The following is a 22,110-nucleotide window of genomic DNA, read 5'->3' as shown; positions in this document are numbered from 1 at the left end:
TTTTTAAAAGTTTAATAAGTTTCTTATTAATATATTTCTTTTATTTATTTTTTATCATGACTACAACAGCTTATAAAATTTCTTTGAAACTGTCTGAAAAAAAAAACAAGCAGCGAAAACAAATGAAATTATTCCAGACAATGTTATGTGACAATGTATTGGATATGTTTAGAATTTTTATGTTTTATACAAAAATATATTTTTAAAATTATCTTTAAGTCACTACCGCCAACTGGAGATTTTAGAGCAATTTGAAAATCGGTGTACTCATTGTTTTGTTCTGTCCATGTTAATACCGAAATCAATCAAAACAATCAGAACATTATGCAAAAAAAAATCTCCAGATGCTGGTGTTAGGAAAAAAAAAGATTTGTTTTTACAGTTTAAAGTCAGTAATATACGTAAATATAATACCAAGTCTTTATTTAAAAATAAATAAAATTTAAATAGAAAATATTTAAAACGCTAGGCATTTTTCGGATCTGTACTCTAAAATTTCAACAATTTTCCTTAATAAGCCAAATGAATGCTGATATATGCCGAATATAAATTTTGATAATGTAAAATTCTTATCGATTACTTAGTATTCAATTGTTCATCTATTTCCACACCCAAATCTGAATTTCCAGGCCAACATTTGATTTTTTTTTCAATTTCGGGAATTCCCGGGATAAAATATAAAAAATCCCGGGGTTCAGGAATTCCTGGTTTTGGAAAAATCCCGGGATGGACGCACTACAAATTTGATTTTACATGAAAAACTGAGCATGAGCAGCATGAGGGTGGTCTACCCAATGTTCCCCTCCGTTGCTGAACAGAACCGTAATATCCTTTCAGCACTACTGATCATAAGGCGTTTCCCTTATCAACAGCATGTATGAATGTGCTGAAAAGATAAAACACCATGATTGCTAAAACTTGATCAGTTGCGAATAGGTAACAGTCATTGGCCACCAACGGCGCCCGCCATGTCAGTTTGTAGATCTCGATTTTAAGGGACGGGAATGTTAGTTAGCGCAGGTTGCTACTAACTAGGGCAGCTGGTTTCCCTGTGCTTACACCCCACAAGATTTTACAAAGTTCAATTATCTGAAGTTTAAAGGGTTTTTTTTTTCAATTAGTCAAGATAAAACACACCGCGCAACATGGTCCAACAAGCATTCGAAGGTCTTTGGAAGGTACTACAGAGAGGAACGAGCCATGTGGTAAGCTCACGCGAGGAGAGGAAGAGAAACCTGTTACAAAAGAAAGTTTATGCCACCCTGAGCATCTCCGCCACCTCACCACCACTACAATCTCGCTACACCCACCGGATGACGGCGATGATGCTCCCTCATCTGGTTCGGAACCGGTTTCAGGGGCACCGCTCGCTGATTATGGCCGATCTTCTTGTTTCTGCCGCCCCGGTGAAGATGCCACACGAATTAAAACGCGTTTTTAATGCGCACTTCTGAGGCGTTTACCTTTTACGGCATCCTAAACATCTGTAGCGCGTGGTACTGGGCAATGCCGGGAGAAGAAGCATGCCGATGGGGCACTGGAGCGGATGATGACCTCCGAGACCGAGTTGTAATAGTTGCCTTCGAGGAGGACTTTCCATTTCAACCTGGGCAATTCCTCACCATAACTAGTCGAGGCTGGACTGCCAGAGATGAAAATGAAATTTATCGACTGCATTCTTCTTTGCCCGGTGCAGCGCAGCAGCATCTGGGAGCTGCAGGTGCTGGCATCGCTGAAACGCTGCACGTACGATGGATGAATGGACCTTGGCTTTGGCCCCGCGAGGTGTGAAGTTTGTTTAGAAATTGGTTGACCCTTTGAGGTGTGCTTGGGTCAAATGTGGCGTTTACCCATTGTATGGGATAGTAATCTTGAGGAAAGTGAAAAAAGTGTTGATTTGCATGCTGTTCAGCTCATTGATGTTTTTAAAGGTTATCAAAGAGCAAAGCCTTCATTTCAATTCCAGGGTTATGGAACTATTTGTAAAATAAAGTTTCGTTTTTTTTTTTCAAAGCGAATCGGTAAACCCCTCTTAAAACCCAAAAGGATCTCAACAAAACATTGTTACGGCCTATTGATAAAACTTTCATAAGAGTTCTAGGCTTTACAACTGAATCTTAACAACCTCCTCACACCCTTAATAAAGCTTTGTTAAAACCTAGTCAGGGGTTATGGAAAATGACATTTCATACGTCTTCAAACGTCTTATGTCAAACAGGTTTGATTCTGGCAAAAAATGAGCCTTGTCTTGTCAAATGATATAAGAGATGGCTTGCAAAAATGGCCATAATGTAATAATAGATATTGGAGGCAATTAAAATAATTTGAAAGCATATTTCTCGCAATCGGTGGCTCAATTTCAGCTGCAGTTGATATTTTATCGATAAATGTGAGGGAGATAGAGCCGAAAAAATCAACTTGCTTCATTAAAAATAATTCTTTTGTAATTATAGTTTTTTTATGAAAAAAAAAATATTCTATTGTAGTTCTTTGACAAAAATATTAAAATTATTTTTGAACTGCAATGACTATGCTAATTATTCAGCAAAAATAAGTTTTTTCATCAATTAAAATCAAAATTTTTGCTTTTTCTTTTTTTTCTACCTGCACAGCAAAAAATCCGATGGTAAAATCGCATGCAAAAGCATGCACATCACCTTCGTCAAAATAAACACTTAATATTACACACTGCATGTACAGTTTTTGCAAACACAAAAAAAAAGTTGCAACCGACGGGATTTAAACCTAGCACCAACAGTAAGGACTGGCGCCTTAGCCCACTCGGCCATCAGACCGATGAAAAGCCGTAGGGATAAACGCATATATGAGTTTGACATTTCGGTTAAGTAGGTTTCCCATACTGATGGGCTACATATTTCGGGGTGTAAAATAACATAGAATTGCATGAAATAGTGCAATATTTATTTTACACCCAGGCTTTTTACACGCAGCTGGATTACTACATTTTTAGCTGTGTGGATGGCGGTCAATTACATGAAATCAGACCACGCGTTTAGCTCCATATTTATGCATTTATATTTGGCCTCGATAAATGCCTTTTTAGGAGCTTATGGTTTTAAGTAAGCTACAACACCCTTGGTTTTAAAGAAGCATGCGGTAAAACCGATTAGCATGACATTGCCATCGGGTTTTCAAGACTCTCTTAAAACTTTCATAAAACCTTGTTGAAAGCCATGAAACCTCCATAAAACTAGGTGGTTTAAAAACTTGTGTGGACAGGTAATCAAAAGACCTTTCATACGAGTCCAAAACATTGAAGATCTGGCAACCCTGTCTCAATTTATGGCCATTTAAGTGTCGTTTTTGTGCTTTTTCGAAGCCGGATCTTTTGGTATTAGTTGGTTACCAAAAAACATGTTTGATGCTAGATGTCAATTATTATCTTCTAAGGAGGGAAAAAGGCACCAACCACATAAGTGGATTAAGTAAGTTTTGTTTTTAAGTAAGTCATCTCACTAATGATCGCTTTCAAATGACTTCTGTCATCACGCAGCAAACACAAGCAAGAGTGAGACGGAAAACGAGAGAAAGAGAAAGAGCACGTTGTCTCGTTCGGGCTGCTGCTTGAGTGGTGCTCATTTTTCGTTCGTTTCGTCTTTGTGTTTACGTTCAACGACGTCATGGCAAGCATTGGCAATCTTGATGGGCGCTGTGTGTCAGCGATCAGATTTCGCCTTCGGAATTGATCGCTGACAGAAAGTTCTATCAAATATCGAGCAGTCCCATTCAGTGACAGATCCCTTTTCAAGCATTGCCCAGAAATCCTTTCTTCAGGCAATCTTTATTCGCTCGAAAAGATTTTTATTTAAATTCAATATCAATGAAATTGCAAGTGAAAATATATTTTTCTTTGTAGTTTTTCATTTGGATGAAATTCTTGGATTCATACTAACAGATTTTGGGCGTAACTATTTTTTTTTATTTTACAGTTTTTGAAAACTAGTTATTGTGAAACATCTGTAAATTTTGCAATTCAAAATTAAATAATTTTAAATTGAAACAAAAAAACTCAAGTTCACATTAGCCATTATGCCAGACAATCAAAACGGTCAGATAATGTTTTCTTTTTATAATAATTAAGATTTAATTCATAATCAATAAGGCTTTCTTTTCAGAAATTTATCAACACATTCAAAGTATGCTTGCATGGCTGTTGGTAGTTTGTTTGCATCAGATCTGCTCTCTCTTTCTAGCAAAAGTTTTTTGTCAGGCGACTTCTAGCTGGTTTTTTTTTTACTGATCGCCCGATATATCAGCCAACATATTTCACAGGGCTTTGACAGCTCGAGCTCGATCATTGTTTGCATCGGGGCACTGTGACGAGAAGTTCGTCATTTTTGGGTTAAATTATTTTTTTTTTCCACTGGGCCTAGAAAGCTTTATAAATGCTATAGTTTTCAGCTAAATTATGCTCTCGGACTCTCTCCTTAATTTTTGTTTATCAAAATGATGATAGGGAAAAAAATAAATTACTAACTTCATTAATTCTTACAAATCACAAAAATAATATTTTTCTGAATTGTGAGTACGCCATCAAATTGGGTCTGTGTCACCAAATGTCCGTATCATCGCCATTTCAGGATTCAAATTATTTTAAAAACAAGTCTTTTTCGCATGTTCCATAGTGAAAGGGGTCGTGCCGACCCTCCGTCACGAGATTTATAAAAATGACCTCAGATTCGTGATCAGGGACAAAAATCACTCATTAGAACAAAATTTCACAAAAATCGAAGAAAAACTTAAAACTTAAAAAAAGAAAACAAAAGTTACAGCATCTAATTTCAGCGTGCCTCTAATGTTGGCAGGTCAGAACTTTGACATTCAATTGAAGCTAATTAAAAGCGATTTCAACTGAAATCGAGTGATAAATAGCTCAATATTAAATGAGCAAGCAAGTTTCTATCAAAAGTTTTGCAAATTTAGTTGTTTAAATAGCGCAAATCAGCAAATTGGATGAAGTTAGGAGCGAGTGCTAAACCTGCCAAACATACGCGAATTTCCCCTATTTGCTTGAAGCCTTGCATTAGCTTTGGTAGAACTTTCTTTAACTCAGCTTTTAAATCAAGCTTGCAAACAACCCCTTAAGAAATACTTATTGAATCGGAATAGCTTTTGTAAAATTGGTTTCAAATGCTATATAATTAACGTTCTTGTATCTTTTAAGGTGAAACGAGACGCCAGTATTTGGATTCTATTCAACTTAAATCAATTTGGGTAATTCTCCGCCAACTCACACAGCAGTTGCCCTGACCCCTCTTCGATTTGCGTGAAACTTTGTCCTTAGGGGTAACTTTTGTCCCTGATCACGAATCTGAGGTCCGTTATTTGATATATCGTGACGGAGGGACGGTACGACCCCTTTCATTTTTGAACATGCGAAAAAAGAGGTGTTTTTCAATCATTTGCATTCGGAAACGGTTTAGAGATAGAAATTTGGTGTCAAAGGGACTTTTATGTAAAATTAGACGCCCGATTTGATGGCGTACTCAGAATTCCGAAAAAACGTTTTTTTCATCGAAAAAAAACACTAAAAAAGTTTTAAAAATTCACCCATTTTCCGTTACTCGACTGTACAAAATTTTGGAACGTGTCATTTTATGGGAAATTTAATGTTCTTTTGGAATCTACATTGACCAAGAAGGGTCATTTTTTCATTAAGAACAAAATTTTTCATTTTAAAATTGCGTGTTTTTTTGCAGGATTATTTTTTAGATTGTAACAATGTTCTACAAAGTTGTAGAGCAGACAATTACAAAAATTTTGATATGTAGACATAAGGGGTTTGCTTATAAACATCACGAGTTATCGCGATTTTACGAAAAAAAGTTTTGAAAAAGTTGGTCGTCGTCGATCATGCCCGTTCATGGTCACCAGCGACACACACGGACGACGAAACAAAGAGAAACGCAAAAAGTAACTTTTTCAAAACTTGTTTTCGTAAATCGCGATAACTCGTGATGTTTATAAGCAAACCCCTTATGTTTATATATCAAAATTTTTGTAATTGTCTGCTCTACAACTTTGTAGATCATTACACTCTAAAAAATAACCCTGCAAATTTAGAAAAAAACACGAAATTTTAAAATGAAAAATTTTGTTCTAAATGAAAAAATGACCCTCCTAGGTCAATGTAGATTCGAAAAGTACATTAAATTTCCCATAAAATGACATGTTCCAAAATTTTTTACAGTCGAGTAATGGAAAATGGGAGAATTTTTAAAACTTTTTTAGTGTTTGTTTTTTCGATGAAAAAAACGTTTTTTTTGGAATTCTGAGTACGCCATCAAATCGGGCGTCTAATTTTACATAAAAGTTCCTTTGACACCAAATTTCTATCTCATCACCGATTCAGGCTGTAAATGATTGAAAAACACCTCTTTTTTCGCATGTTCAAAAATGGAAGGGGTCGTACCGCCCCTCCGTCACGAGATATCAAAAAACGGACCTCGGATTCGTGATCAGGGACAAAAGTTACCCCTAAGGACAAAGTTTCACGCAAATCGAAGAGGGGTCGGGGCATCTTTTCCCGATTTCGTGTGAGTTGGTAGAGAATAATTTCTGAATTCGACAAATTGCTTGCTATCGACCTATTTAACTACTGCAAAAAAAAACAGAATTTAGTATGTTCCGACGTTTTCCTTAAAGGTTCCAAAATCCTACCAAAAACTCGAGTCGTATGGTCAATGTGGCGCTGCCACTCTGTTTCACCTTAAGCTAGTGATTGTTTCAATTTCATAAGTGGACAAACAATTGTAGATCAATGGAAGAGCATATCAGATTTTGTTTTATTTTTCTTTGCAATTTTCATCTTCCACTCACATTCTGCACTCATTTGTTAATGAACAAATACTTTTTATTTTCAGGTGAAAAATAAATAAATAATTGTAACTCTGTAAGGATGATACAAACATGACCCAAAGCAGCCGAAAAAGAAAATCTTATCCTTTAATTTACACAAAACGCCTCGTCAACAACATGTTCGAAACAAGTCGAGTCGACAAAAAGTAATACCATTGTACTTTCTGCTTACTCCTTCAATACCCACCAAAAAAGCCATCGCAATGATATTCTCATTATTTCGCGATTCAACCTGAGAGCTTTCATTAAACCCAGCTTAGCGAAAATGTCAGAGCACCTCCCACCGTGCGCGCTTGAACAACAGCAGAACACAAGAATAGATCTTATCCTCACCACAAAAAAAAAAAAAAAAAACTCTCTCCAAAAAGTCGGAAGGAAAATTTTGACATCAGCTGGAAAAACAAAAAAAAAAATCACAGAGTTTACCCTAATCAAAACGAATCAAAACCGGACTTTTCTTCCCCCGAGCAGTGCAGACTTGGTCCGGCTCGCCGAGTGCTCTCGGATGAGTGAAAAAGATCTTTAAAAATTTAGGTATGGCTATGACCGGCGAACAACACCTCGGGCCAGGGTAATGGTCCCTCGAAAACGACCTCTGGCCACGTGGCTCAGGTTTAGCGGAGTTGGAAATATTCGTACGTACTTTTTTTTAAGGGGTGGGGGTTGAAGGTTGCGTGGCCTCTCTTTGTACTCTTTTTACAAATACGGTAGGAACCGGAGACGGGTGCCCCGTAATTGGAGCTGACAGGGGAATCTTGCGAGCGAGGGACAAAAATGTGGACAAATGCTGAAGGGGCCTTGGAAGGGGGAGAAGGATTCTGGTAGAAACAACGGTTTGAAGCATAAAGGTTCGTGCGTAATGAAGGCGTTTTTTCCATTCGGAGATGATTCATGCTTACGTTTTCGTTGGAGTACAAATTCGAAGAAGAAGAAGAAAAGGGAGCACGATGGACAGTTCTTTTTATTGAATGTTAATTGACGTTTTTGGGGCAGCAGCCGGAGCCGCGCCCCTTGATCGGCTTCCGTTTGAATAATTTAATTTAGCACAAATCTGAAGGGCTTCGCTGGCAGAAGCTGTCAAACTGTATTAACAGCTGTTGCTGGAAGAGGAGCGTTTCATCAATCATTCTTTGTTGAATTTATTCAAGTAACTTTTCCTTTTAAGAGGTAAAACATGTTTTTGCAAGAAAAAATAAATAAATTTAATTATGCTAAAAATAACCTCAAACTAGTTACATTTTAGCAGATCCAAATTTTAACAGTTGAAAATACATAGCGAAGACAAAGCCTCGTTCGAATTATTTTATAAAATAACTCAAAAAATGAACGTGTACTTGTCGACTCTAAGGCAATGTGTGGGTGAAAGGATGTAGGGGGAGAGGGGGTAATATGCACCCCCTAAGGGAAAACTGTGATTTCTCAACCATAACAGCATTACTGTGGAAGAATTTTGTTCGATGTTCTAAAACAACTATTATTCTTCGTCATCCATGTGAAGAAAGTCTTAAAAAAACCTCAAAATTGTTCGAAAATATCAAATTTCTAAAAACATTTTTGATTCATTTCAAACAACCATGCGGGGCAATATGCACCGCAACAATGGGGCAAAATGCACTACAACAACGGGGCAAAAAGCACCACAACATGGGGCAAAATGCACCGGGTAAAAGCAGTTTTCACTAGTCACCACTAGATGACACCGCTGTTTTTACAAAGGAGCTTCACAGCGGTGCATTTTGCCCCGACCACGCTTTTTGCAGAAAATTTAATTAAAAATGCATTTTTTTATGTGTTTGGACTCATCTATCTACAGAAAAGTGAAGATTATGGCAAAAACTATATACCTTAATACTTACAATAACAATAAATGCTTTTTATATTGTCCAAAAATCATAATGAAAGTTCAATGAAAATTAGATGAAAACACATCATTTTAAAGTTTTGCAAATAACTTAAGCTGTTTTTATACTACGATGCTCAAATTTTTCCAGCATGGTTTAGCAATGTTAAGCTTCCAATTTCTTTGAGTTTTTCCCCGGAAAATTCTTCCAAATACCGAGAAAAGCAGGGGGTGCATTTTGCCCCGGGGGTGCATATTACCCCATCTCCCCCTACGAAGACTATTTGTTGTCACTCGAATTTATCGGATCAGCGTCATTCGATGCGTCTTCAGGTTACATAATTCTTTTTTTAAAACATTGGGTTTTTCAATAGTAACTTTAAACCTCCTAGACCAACCTTCACATATCGACCCAGCATTAAATCGTCGTGTTCATGCTAGCTTGTCGCATGTCGAGTTTGGGCCAAATTGAGACAAGAACGCCATTTTGTGCAGCTCACACTGCCTCACCTTTTGACCTTCAATGATACCTTAATTTCGATTTCAATCCTGAGACATTCAATAAAAACTGAAAAAATCCGTTCATTTTTGTCATTCTTTGAATAAAATCTTTTTGAAAAGGAATAGAGGAAAGTAGAAATCTATATTAAATCTTGTGATTAGTCAAATAAAAAAAATGATGATTTGTTTTATTTGTTTCAGCAAGGGCATAATATTTAGAAACTCAATTATTTTTCTGGCATTTTGATGTTTTGACAAAAACAACTGCGTTCTTCTAAAAATTCATGAATATTGTAGAAACTCTATGGTTTCATAATAATTGTTTAAAAATTGAGAAAAAAAAATAGGATTAGTATAATTTCACAAACATGACAAACGTCCTTATCTTTTTAGTGTTCTCAAACACATATCTTTTTTTATGAAAATCAAAAATCAGTTGTAAAAAAGACCAAATTTTGCAATGATTGTAACCATTCCTTTAAATATTAAAAAAAATCAAAGATACTAGGGGGAGAGGGGGTAATTTGCACCCCCGGGGCAAAATGCACCCCTGTTTTCTCGGTATTTGGAAGAATTTTCCGGGAAAAAATTCATAGAAATTGGAAGCTTAACATCGCTAAACCATGCTGGAAAAAATTGAGCATCGCAGTATAAAAACAGCTTAAGTTATTTGCAAAACATTAAAATGTTGTGTTTTCATCTATTTTTCATTGAACTTTCATTATGATTTTTGGACATTATAAAAAGCATTTATTGATATTGTAAGTGCTGAGGTATATAGTTTTTGCCATAATCTTCATCATTCTGTAGATAGATGAGTCCAAAAACATCAAAAAATGCATTTTAAATTAAATTTTCTGCAAAAAGCGTGGTTGGGGCAAAATGCACCGCTGTGTCATCTAGTGGTGACTAGTGAAAACTGCTTTTACCCGGTGCATTTTGCCCCATGTTGTGGTGCATTTTGCCCCGTTGTTGTAGTGCATTATGCCCCAATGTTGCGGTGCATATTTCCCCGCATGGTTGTTTGAAATGAATCAAAAATGTTTTTAGAAATTTGATATTTTCGATCAATTTTGAGGTTTTTTAAGACTTTTTTCACATGGATGACGAAGAATAAAAGTTGTTTTAGAACATCGAACAAAATTCTTCCACAGTAATGCTGTAATGGTTGAGAAATCACAGTTTTCCCTTAGGGGGTGCATATTACCCCCTTTCCCGCTAAATCAATCAGGAAATCCGTTGAAAAAATTAAAGTTTAGGACCATCCATAAATTACGTGGGAACTTTTTTTAAAATCTACTTTTTTAAATCACGGACAGATTTTGTGTCACGAAAAATTGTACTAATGCCCTTTTTTCAATATTTCATCACAACCATTTTGGCCACCATCTTGAATTTAACAATCTAAATCACTTTAGAGTAGTTTAGAAGTCATACTTTAGCTCCACAACCAAAAATAAGACAACGATAAAAAAAAAACTTTTTTTAAGATCAAGTTTTCTGATAAATTGAGCGATACTTCCCGATGCAGAAAAGGACAAACGAGACAAACTTTATAGCAGCTTTACGTTAAGATTTAGAGCTTTGGTATCTTCGGGATAAATAATCTTTTGTTATGGTTGACATTGGGGTGGTCAAAATTTTAGGGTGGTTCAGAATTTTTACTATGGCGGGATGACGAGATAGCGCTTTGGTCTCTCCAGAAAAGTTTCAGGGGTTTTGTTTTAAGAGTCATTTTTGTGATTAAGGATAAATAAAGTTTATGAAAAAATAGTTTTTTGGATTTATCAATTCAGGCTTATCACGTAGCGAGTCGGTGTCTTCTAGACATTTGTAGAACTCAAAAACAATGAAACTATGTATTTTTTAACGAAAGTTAGATCCAAAATACGTCACTATTGGAAGCATCTGAAAGTACATTTGCTGGAAATATTTCGGAGGTCTTTTCTGTTTGACACATTTTATCTTAATTTGAAAATGAGCATTTTTTATTCGTTATCTGTCCATATGTTTTGATAGAATTGACATTTTGACAAGCTCTACAATCAGGGATGCCACACGGTTTTTTAAAATGTCTGTAAAAAAGTCTTTGCATGTCTGTGCATTTGTCTAAAATTCAAATATATCAATTTATAGTCATGGGAATCTATCATAAATTGAATTTTTTAACATTTGAAGACAAACATATAAATTTTGGCTGATATTTTTACAAAATATTGATTGAATTAAGTGTTTTTAAAAGATTGTGCACCTCAAAAAATGTCTGGCACAATCTCAAATGTCTGTGAAACACAGACAAATCTATGTGTCTGGAGTCCTTGTCTACAATATTCAAAATGTAAAAAAGACAGGGGAGTTTTTTTTTGTTTTTTTGTTGATTCTTGAAATATTTCAGTTAGAACATTATTCTTCTCTTACCATCACTAGATATTTTTCTACATGTTTTAGCTCTTTTAGACAATTTGTCTTTGTCTTTAATGTCAGTTGATTCTAGAAACCAGTTCAGTTAAGGGGTTACATACAAGTAATTCGACAAAAATGTCAAAGTTTGGTATGAGCACAAACTTAAACTTGTTTTTAAATTTATTTTCAGGGCAATAAAATATACATTTTAACTATTTACAAAACGAATTTGAAGACATTTTATTGTATCATTGCCGAGATGTAGCTATTTTAAGTAAGCAGTATCAAAAAAAAACGGGTGGCACGATATCTCACCACTGCTTTGACCAAATCGACTCCAAATTTTGATGTACACTCGTTAAACCAACCCCATGTGCATGGCGAAGGCAGATTTTCAAAAAGTTTATTTAAAAAAGTTAGAAATATTTTTATGTTTTTTTAAAGTTAAAAAATTATCAGTTTTAGATTTTTATATTTTTTCTGAATCAAAATTTAAAAATCGGGTTTCGTCATGCATACCGAAGTCTTCACCTCAAATTGCAACCACTTGGTCCATTCAATCTCGGGATATCGTGGCATTTGTAAATCAAATTGTTGTTTAGAGAAAAACTGACTTAATCCACCTATGTGGTTGATGCCTTCCTCACTTTTCCTTTACCAAGAATGGGTAATATGAGTGGCTTTGACACTGATTTCAGCTATTTTTTAGATCCTGAGTAAAAAAGTAACTTAAATATAACATAAGAAATAATAACTTGAGAAAGGATTGCCATATCTTCAATGTTTTAGAATCGTTGGAAATGTCTTTCTATTACCTAACCAACGATGGGTTGGATGATGAATCCGGATAACGTTTACATACATTTAGATGAGATTGAAGCCTGAAAGTACATAAATATCACATACATAAATATTACATACAATTAGATGAGATTGAAGCCTGAAAGTACATAAATATCACTTAAGTGGTCATAACTTGAGACAGTATTGCCAGATCTTCAATGTTTCGGACTCGTTGGAAAGGTTTTTCACTGACCGTATCAAGTTCGAATGGTATTTCCATTCCATTTAACATTTTACACAGGGGTTTGGTTAGCCTTAATTGATCTCATCGATCAATAAATCAACTCAATAGCTAGATCGAAATATATCAATCCAAAACAATTAATCTGTCAATACCAGAACCATTCAACTAGCTTCGCACTCTGCCAGCTGTCCAATCCCGATTTCCGAACATGGCTTTTATCACACGTTTCCTTTCCGTCCATATGTAGACTAATAGAAACCACACCACACGAAAGTGCGTTTCGCGCTCGAATGGATCCGTTTTCTTCGATATATTTTGTATTTACTAACAACGCGGCTAAAGATAGTACACGGATTATCTCTCAAGGGTGCCTTTTCACCAAACACAATCTCTCGTCGAACGCGAAAAAAGCTCCTCTTTCCAAACAACAATACCGAACGTCGTCGTCGGAAAAGGCCTTAACACCCCTCCGAAAGGGGGAAAATCTTCGATTTCAACACGTTTCCCGCCCGCCTGGTATCGGTTTATAACCGACCGATCGATGAAGGCGACGAAACGGCGGAAATTGAATTTTCCTTGATTTTTCTAACACTTGCCACGAAGCGGCTTAGTTGGTAGCAATTGCGCCGGCCTCCGATATCACAGGGAAAACCTGCTAAGGGGGAGACTCTCGGTTAACAATATTGTTGTGAAAATGGAAGTCGTTGACCGTTTCGACTGGGCTCGGGCAGGCCGGTTTTCTGTGTTGATGAGAAAAATGTGGAGCACGAAATCGTTATTAAGTCAAACCGATAAACGAGGACGTTGGGCGGAGGGTACTTAATGGGGGAGGTTTTGGTGGACGGGGGTGCGGAGTTGGACCAGATTTTTCGTCTTTAAATGACGAGCGGGAAGTAGGTTAGGTCTCTAACCTATACTGGGAAATATGGATTGTGAAGAACACAAAAGGCTTTACATTTACCAAAAATCCAATTTAGATACACACTTAGATTTTTTATAGAATTCTGTAAAGTTTACCGAATTTTCAACTGCTGAACAGTTCGGTAAACTGAAATTTACCGAATTCGGTAAAAACTCTTGAAGTATGTAAGGTGGAGCATGGAAAACAATATTTTGGGGATCAGTGGACCTTTGAAGGGTTGATCAGGGTCAAAAGGGGCATCTTTTGGTATAATCACAGACAACAGACGTAGCAGCTAGAACAAAATAATTTAAATATCGTGTGTAAAAACATGGCGGATGATAAACTAACGCCATCTCGTAGTCTATTGCCACTTGCAAGAATAAGCCTGAATGTAGACTGCAGTGCACCGCAGCCTTTGCAGGAGCCGCATTCTGATTCTCACCAACATAATTTTTATGATGCTAAGTTTTTTTTATAAATTGACTTTTTTGCTCTGAATTTAACTTCAAGTTATCTGAAGCGATTATCAAAATAATTACCTTCGACATTTCAAAACCATTTTTAGTCTACACATCAATTTTCTCGACGAAAAAGAGGCATGAACATTTTGATGAGAATGACAATGCGCCCAACCACGTGCTTTTCAATGTTGTTGTTTAAACTTGAGAGCAGCGCGGTAGAGATGTCAAATCTCCTATGCGACGGCAGCGCCACAAACGGCTTGCCATTCTTAATAAAACCGTTGCAAGCTTTTACACAAGGTGGTGATCGAGCCAAAACGTCTGTTGTCTGTGGTATAATGAACAATAGGTTGGTCTCAACGTTTGCTTAGAGCGTATCCTAGACCTTATATCTTCCCAAAACCCGTTCAACTGAACGCGAAACTTATTTGGGGATACCGTGGAGATTTCCCTTATCCCCTTAAAAAAGTGGAGCATCAACACTCCCCGTCTTCCAATTCCCTTCCCTTGTTCCTGATCCAATTCAGGTGGAATTGGGTTAAATCCCGATTATCAATTCCTAGGCATCTTGCTTTAGAAAATCATCATTTATACATGGCGAAATCCAGTCTGCAATCCGCTAAAACCAACGTCTCTATGCGAAGCAAAGCGATGAACATTTGGGTGGTTTTGAGCAACTTTGCCGGAGGCAGCAATGCTTGATCAGCAAATGGGAAGTTAAAGTTAATTAAAAACTAACGCGAAATGTGCACAATAAATTAACATGGGTCATTCTCCGCCAACTCACACAAATCGTGACCCAGACCCCTCTTAGAATTTCGTGAAACTTTGCTCCTAGCAGAGTTGTAAAAATATCAAACTATCAGCTCTCAGCAACTATAACTACACAGAAAAAAAAAGTTGAATTTTGGAATGTTGAAAATTTGGTAGGTTGAATATTACCTCTTTTTTTAAGTAATTTTACATAAAAAATGTGTCAAAATGTGAACCTGATGAATATTTATCAAAAACTGATGAAAATTCATCATTTTCTGGAGTAAAATTAATCATTTATTTTGCCACAAAATCTGTCACCATTTCCTGATGAATATTACCATCATTTTTTTCTGTGTACTTTCCGTATTGATACTCTCAGCGCCGAACATAGCCGAACCCGTTTTTGTGTTTACACACTCGCGTTTGACATTTTCCTTTTCTCTTTCATCCCCGCTTTCACGATCATCCAACCGCAACGGCGTTTAACCACAAAAGCCGCCACAAAACCAATTTTGCAAGCGCAGTTTATCGGGACATCATGCGTGGTGGGCTCCTAACCGCCGTCTCGCGTTGTTTCATTGCAGTTTTCGGAGAGATTGAGAGGCTCAGCGGTGAGAGCGCTTAGTCCAGGGGAATCGCGAGACACAAGAAGAGATCTCAAAAGCTATAGTGACGGTCGCTGTACTCTCTGAAGTTTTGGTGCAGAGATCATCAAATGATAGCATCTGCTATCACTCATTTGCTACTGGCTCTTAGACATAATGGTGGCCTCTGATCACGAATCCGAGATTATTTTTTCAATATCTTATGATGGTGGGGCGGTACGACCCCTTTCATTTTTTAAGTATTTTGTTAAGACATTGTTGACACATGAAAGAAATGAATGTAGGGATTTTTCTAAAATAAAGGAACAAACCTAATACAGTCCAGACTCGATTATCCGAAGGCCTTGGCAAAATTACACTTCGGATAATCGAAACTTCGGTTAATCAAATCACGAAAAAATATATTTTTTCTATGCCTTATTTTTGATTGTTGAGCTTTAGTATGACCCATAAACTGTCCATGATCGCATAAATGTCCCATATGCAAAAACAGCTAGCTGACAAAAACGCTGAATGTTATAGAGGTAAATCTCTATCAGCTCACACGAAATTGGAAAAAGTTGCCGCGACCCCTCTTCAATTTGCGTGCAACTTTGTTCTAAGAGGTCACTTTTGTCCCTGATCACGAATCCGAGCTCCGTTTTTTTATATCTCGTGACGGAGGGGCGGTACGACCCCTTCAATTTTTGAACATGCGAAAAAAAAGATAGAAATTCGGTGTCGAAGGGACTTTTATGTAAAATTAGACGCTCGATTTGATGGCGTGCTCAGAATTCCGAAAAAAAACGTATTTTTTATCGAAAAAAAAACTCTGCCATTTTCCGTAACTCAACTGTCAAAATTTTTGGAACAAGTCATTTTATGGGAAAATTAATGTACTTTTCGAATCTATATTGATCCAGAAGTGTCATTTTTTCATTAAGAACAAAAATTTTCATTTTAAAATTTCGTGTTTTTCTTACATTGCAGGGTTATTTTTTAGAGTGTAATAATGTTCTACAAAGTTGTAGAACAGACAATTACAAAAAAATGATCTATAAACATAAGGAGTTTTGCTTACAAACATCACGAGTTATCGCGATTTCACGAAAAAAAGTTTTCAAAAAGTTGGTCGTCGTTGATCATGGCCGTTCACGGTCACCCGCGACAGACACGGACGACGAAACAAAGAGAAACGCAAAGAGTAATTTTTTCAAAACTTTTTTTTCGTAAAATTGCGATAACTTGTGATGTTTATAACCCCTTATGTTTATATATAATTTTTTTTGTAATTGTCTGCTCAACAACTTTGTAGAACATTGTTACACTCTAAAAAATTACCCTGCAAAGTTAAAAAACACGAAATTTTAAAATGAAAATATAGTTCTAAATTAAAAAATGAACCTTCTAGGTCAATGTAGATTCTTCGAAAAGTACATTAAATTTCCCTTAAATTATGTTCCAAAAAGATTTACAGTTGAGTAACGAAAAATGGCAAAGTTTTTAAAACTTTTTTAGTGTTTGTTTCGATGAAAAATACGTTTTTTTTGGAAATCTGAGTACGCCATCAAATCGGGCGTCTAATTGTACATAAAAGTCCCTTTGACACCAAATTTCTATCTCATCACCGTTTCAGGCTGCAAATTATTGAAAACACCTCTTTTTTCGCATGTTCAAAAATTGAAGGGGTCGTACCGCCCCTCCGTCACGAGATATCAAAAAACGGACCTCGGTTTCGTGATCAGGGACAAAAGTTACCCCTTAGGACAAAGTTTCATGCAAATCGAAGAGGGGTCGGGGCAACTGCTGTGTGAGCAGGCGGAGAATTACCCATGGGCTTTTTAGAAAGAGCACACGATTTTGAACCAAACTGCATCAATAACTCAAAAGTATATGGGACATTTATGCTATTATGGGAAGTAAAATACTCTGAAGTGATTTGCAGACTTTCACGGTTTTGGAATACGCCACCGTCACGAGTTATTGAAAAATGGGCCACGAATCAGGGACCAAAATTCCCTTTTAGAGCTAAATTTCTCGAAAATCAAAGTGGGGTCGGGCAACATTTCCCGATTTCGTGTGTGTTTGCGAAAAATGATCCACATTTCTGTTCCAAAAGAATAAAAATCGGTAAAACCGATGTTACAGCCATAGAACGATGTTGAAGACGTTATTTTGAATCTCAAATATCTTAAAAAGGGATAAGAGTTCGATTTTTAAATAGATTTTGGCTGGTTTGTTTTGAAAGAAATGTCCAAAATACATTATTCAAAAACACAAGCCTTCATTTTAACGCGCTATACTTACATTTCAAAGAGAGCTGTGTCTCACGCAGAGCCTATTTGTATGTAATTATTTGTAAAGTGAGCCTGGATTTAATCTTGAGAGAGAACTATTTTTATTGAAACGCTTGAATAATAACAAACTTCGATTCTCTAAAACACAAATCGAAAATGACGTATTACATGATTTACTTGAAATTTTGCATATCATAAAGGAATTCAAAAAGTTAAAATGCATTTGTGATTTTTTTTTGAAAATTTAAAAAAAATGCATGAAATCTCAAAAATAGTTATTGTTCACTGCTCAACTCCAGAAGACCCATATTTTATGGGTCAACACCGGCGCCTTCCCAAGAAGTCTGTAGTTCAACAAATGTAGGAATGTTAGTCCAATACTTGAATTTGCATGCATCATTAGTTTGTAGCTCCATTAAAATTATCATGAAAACAATGTGTTTAATTTCTTTTTACTTTTTGTCTTTTATCAGCGGAGCCTAGCTTTAGAAAATATGTGTTATTTAATTTTGGAACTTAAAAAAACATAATGAGTGATTTGAATCGATTTTCTGGATTAGTTAACTCACCTAAGATGATTTTAATTTCGCAACGTTGATACACTTTCAAAACTGCTTTTGAGACAATATTTATTGAATGATGACTAAATCCGTCCACTCATTCGGAGATTTCCAATTGCAACATTCACTTTTGTCTGCGCAAACACTCACACACCAATCATCCGAATCGTAACGTTTCACAGCTCGTCAAGATTTCTCTCCAATCCTTTCACGTTGAACACTCAACCGTGGGCAAGCTGCAGCTGGCTCCTGCAATGCAAATCTCGTCGTTTCTGCAAATTTCTTCACCGAATTTCTTCAAAAACAAGCACAAATACCACCAACATCCACAACACAATGATAACCTCAGCATCCACTCAAATACACGTCACTAAAAGCCATCAGAATTAATCAGACGATTTCTCTGCCAATCACAGTTAATCCCGTTGCCAAATGTCACGTAGTCACTTCCGGCTCCTGATGGGGTTGGTAATGGTCCACTAACACAAACACGTGACAGTCACGCACGCAACACACACGCAACCTTAGGTTCGCGGCGGATCTCCAAACGTCCAAATGTCAAGAGAGGGAGAGAGGGAGAGATGGCCCGGAACGCGCGGTTGACCGACTACTAAAACACAACCCGGAACGAAAAACGTGGGCGAGAGCGCGCGCGTGCTTCTTCGATCGATTTCACCAGCCAAATAAACCTGGCGAACGTGGAACAGCAGGCCAAGACCAAGATCACCAAACGCAACGCAACTCAGCCAACGCAAGGCCAATGTGACGAGACGAGAAGAAAGCAGTGAAATTTTTCAACAAACAACAAGAAGAGAGTGAGAGCAAGAGCATGCGGCAAAAAAGAGAGAGTCATCAGCCGCTGTCATTAGCAACAACGCGACGCGTTCGCAACGGAGAAATTGTTGCTAATGATTGCAGAAGAGAGAGAGAGATTGATGATCGCGACTTGATCGCGAGAGAAAGAGGTTTCAGCAACTCACACAAAAAAGAGAAAGAGGCAAAGGGTCGAAGTGGTAAGCGCGCGCGCTTGTAATAGCGGCCGTGCTTTTAATTGAAGACGAGTGTTTGATGTGTTTGACAGCTTATTTGAAAGAGTTTAGCATGTTTTATGGAGGCGTTGGTTTTATGAGTGATCTTGCGCGATTGTGTTGCTATAAGAGTGTGATCGTTAACGTGAAGACTTACATCATTGTCATGATTTTTCGTTCAAAGATATAAATTTTGAGTCGCTATCAATATTTTGACAAAATGCCTTCTACAAGTTGTTTAGAATAGTGCCCTACACATGCTGATTCCTTTTGGTAACGATTATCCCATTCCTTGCAAAGTTATGGAAATCGTCATTAATCAATGATTGCCAACTAGGACGTCAATGATTGTACCACAAAATTATATAAATTTTGAAACACATTTGATTTAGACCAAAAATTCTTTCAGTGGCTTCAAGAAGGCAACAACCGGCACATGCTGATTCATTTTGGTGCATAAATTCGTTAAATTGAATTCAAAACAGAAAATTTTAGAGTGATGATCAATTTTCTTCAAGAATGATCTTTGGCTTCACCTTAAGATGGATGCATTGTGCGTGTTTGGGTCTTTCCGGATATCTCGAATCGAAATTTTGTTACAGAGATTGTGAAACAACTCGAAATAAAGGTGGAACGAAAAACAAATCTCTCACTTTTGTTTCAACTAAACGGAAGATCTTTCTGACACATTCTTTTAGTAACGTCATGGTATGACAAAATTCCTAAGGGTCCTAAGGGAGCGTTCTTTTATTACGTAACGCAAAGTTTTGGATTTTTGAAATTTCGAAACAAAAATCATAAAAAAATGCTCTAAAAATCATTTCAGTAATAGGGTATATGGCCCTATTCTTCATGTAAACTAATGTCAAAAACATAAACAATGACTTTTATATCCCGCTGTTTGGCATGTATGAATTTTAAAGCCCGCCAAACAAATCGCAGCAAACTGGGAGTTGCTGAGGAAAAATCGGAAAAGTTCTTGTCAAAAAATGTCAGGTTTCTTATAATACGGCGGTGTTTGCTAGGGGTCCTGTTTATAGTTGGAGACTGAGTAAAGCCTGACAAAAGTGGCTATGTTATTTTAGGAATCCCGATCCCGCCCGATATTTAATCGTTTTAGTGTTTTATAACTTCGAATAAGGAGTTTTGTGCTTCCAGATATTGATCGGACAAAGGAACATGAAGAATTCCCCAAACCATTTTCGACCCTTGCAGCGGATCGTGGAGTGAAAATGCAAAAAAATAAAAATTATCGTCAAAATGGCTCGTTTCAGGATTGTTTTGTGCCTTAATTTATGCTTAACAAAGTGTACCATTGAAAATTGAAAATAATTTAACCATTTCATTGTAATAAGCATTTCAAGTAAAACATTTTTTGGATGCTTTTTGGACTTATTGAATGTATTTTGGAGACATCGCTGAACCTTTTTTGGACCCACACTCTGATTGGTTGAAATTTTGACAACTCGAATTGCGGCGTGCGGCGGCAACACGCACACTTACAAAAACTCGGTTTGATGAACCAAAGGGCCTATCCACGATTGTAATTTTAATTAATTATAATCAAAAATTAGAAAAATATTCATAAATTCATGAAAAGGTTTTTTTCAATTTTTTTCATCAATGTTTTTGTTTTTGTTTTTGTTTTTGTTTTTGTTTTTGTTTTTGTTTTTGTTTTTGTTTTTGTTTTTGTTTTTGTTTTTGTTTTTGTTTTTGTTTTTGTTTTTGTTTTTGTTTTTGTTTTTGTTTTTGTTTTTGTTTTTGTTTTTGTTTTTGTTTTTGTTTTTGTTTTTGTTTTTGTTTTTGTTTTTGTTTTTGTTTTTGTTTTTGTTTTTGTTTTTGTTTTTGTTTTTGTTTTTGTTTTTGTTTTTGTTTTTGTTTTTGTTTTTGTTTTTGTTTTTGTTTTTGTTTTTGTTTTTGTTTTTGTTTTTGTTTTTGTTTTTGTTTTTGTTTTTGTTTTTGTTTTTGTTTTTGTTTTTGTTTTTGTTTTTGTTTTTGTTTTTGTTTTTGTTTTTGTTTTTGTTTTTGTTTTTGTTTTTGTTTTTGTTTTTGTTTTTGTTTTTGTTTTTGTTTTTGTTTTTGTTTTTGTTTTTGTTTTTGTTTTTGTTTTTGTTTTTGTTTTTGTTTTTGTTTTTGTTTTTGTTTTTGTTTTTGTTTTTGTTTTTGTTTTTGTTTTTGTTTTTGTTTTTGTTTTTGTTTTTGTTTTTGTTTTTGTTTTTGTTTTTGTTTTTGTTTTTGTTTTTGTTTTTGTTTTTGTTTTTGTTTTTGTTTTTGTTTTTGTTTTTGTTTTTGTTTTTGTTTTTGTTTTTGTTTTTGTTTTTGTTTTTGTTTTTGTTTTTGTTTTTGTTTTTGTTTTTGTTTTTGTTTTTGTTTTTGTTTTTGTTTTTGTTTTTGTTTTTGTTTTTGTTTTTGTTTTTGTTTTTGTTTTTGTTTTTGTTTTTGTTTTTGTTTTTGTTTTTGTTTTTGTTTTTGTTTTTGTTTTTGTTTTTGTTTTTGTTTTTGTTTTTGTTTTTGTTTTTGTTTTTGTTTTTGTTTTTGTTTTTGTTTTTGTTTTTGTTTTTGTTTTTGTTTTTGTTTTTGTTTTTGTTTTTGTTTTTGTTTTTGTTTTTGTTTTTGTTTTTGTTTTTGTTTTTGTTTTTGTTTTTGCTTTTGTTTTTGTTTTACATTCAGTTATATTCGGTAGCCGCGCAAAGAAGGTCATTTCGGAAGCTTTTTAATCTGTTTTTTTAATAAACTATGAAACATTACTAGCAGTTGTTGTTATACTTTGAAATCGTTGCTTTAAAACAAATAAAATGCATTGGCACTCACACAGCCAAATAAAAACACTTTTAATAAATTTGTACCAGCCTAAGCAATCATTCCAACGT

General features: G+C 35.7%; 1 protein-coding gene across 1 annotated transcript in view; it reads right to left on the bottom strand.

Annotated features, from left to right (window-relative positions):
- Positions 1-19,010, bottom strand: part of LOC120429011 (uncharacterized) — a 107,050-nt gene extending 88,040 nt beyond the window's left edge. Inside the window, exon 1 of the mRNA XM_039594149.2 lies at positions 18,222-19,010. The gene's annotated coding sequence lies outside the window, so the exon portion shown is untranslated. The remainder of the gene's footprint in view (positions 1-18,221) is intronic.
- Between the last annotated feature and the right edge of the window lie 3,100 nt (positions 19,011-22,110).

The sequence above is a fragment of the Culex pipiens genome, chromosome 1 (genome assembly GCF_016801865.2).
Source record: "Culex pipiens pallens isolate TS chromosome 1, TS_CPP_V2, whole genome shotgun sequence".
NCBI classification, from domain to species: Eukaryota; Metazoa; Arthropoda; class Insecta; order Diptera; family Culicidae; genus Culex; species Culex pipiens.
Note: the sequence above shows the minus strand (reverse complement) of the source record. Positions and strands in the feature narration are given on the sequence as shown.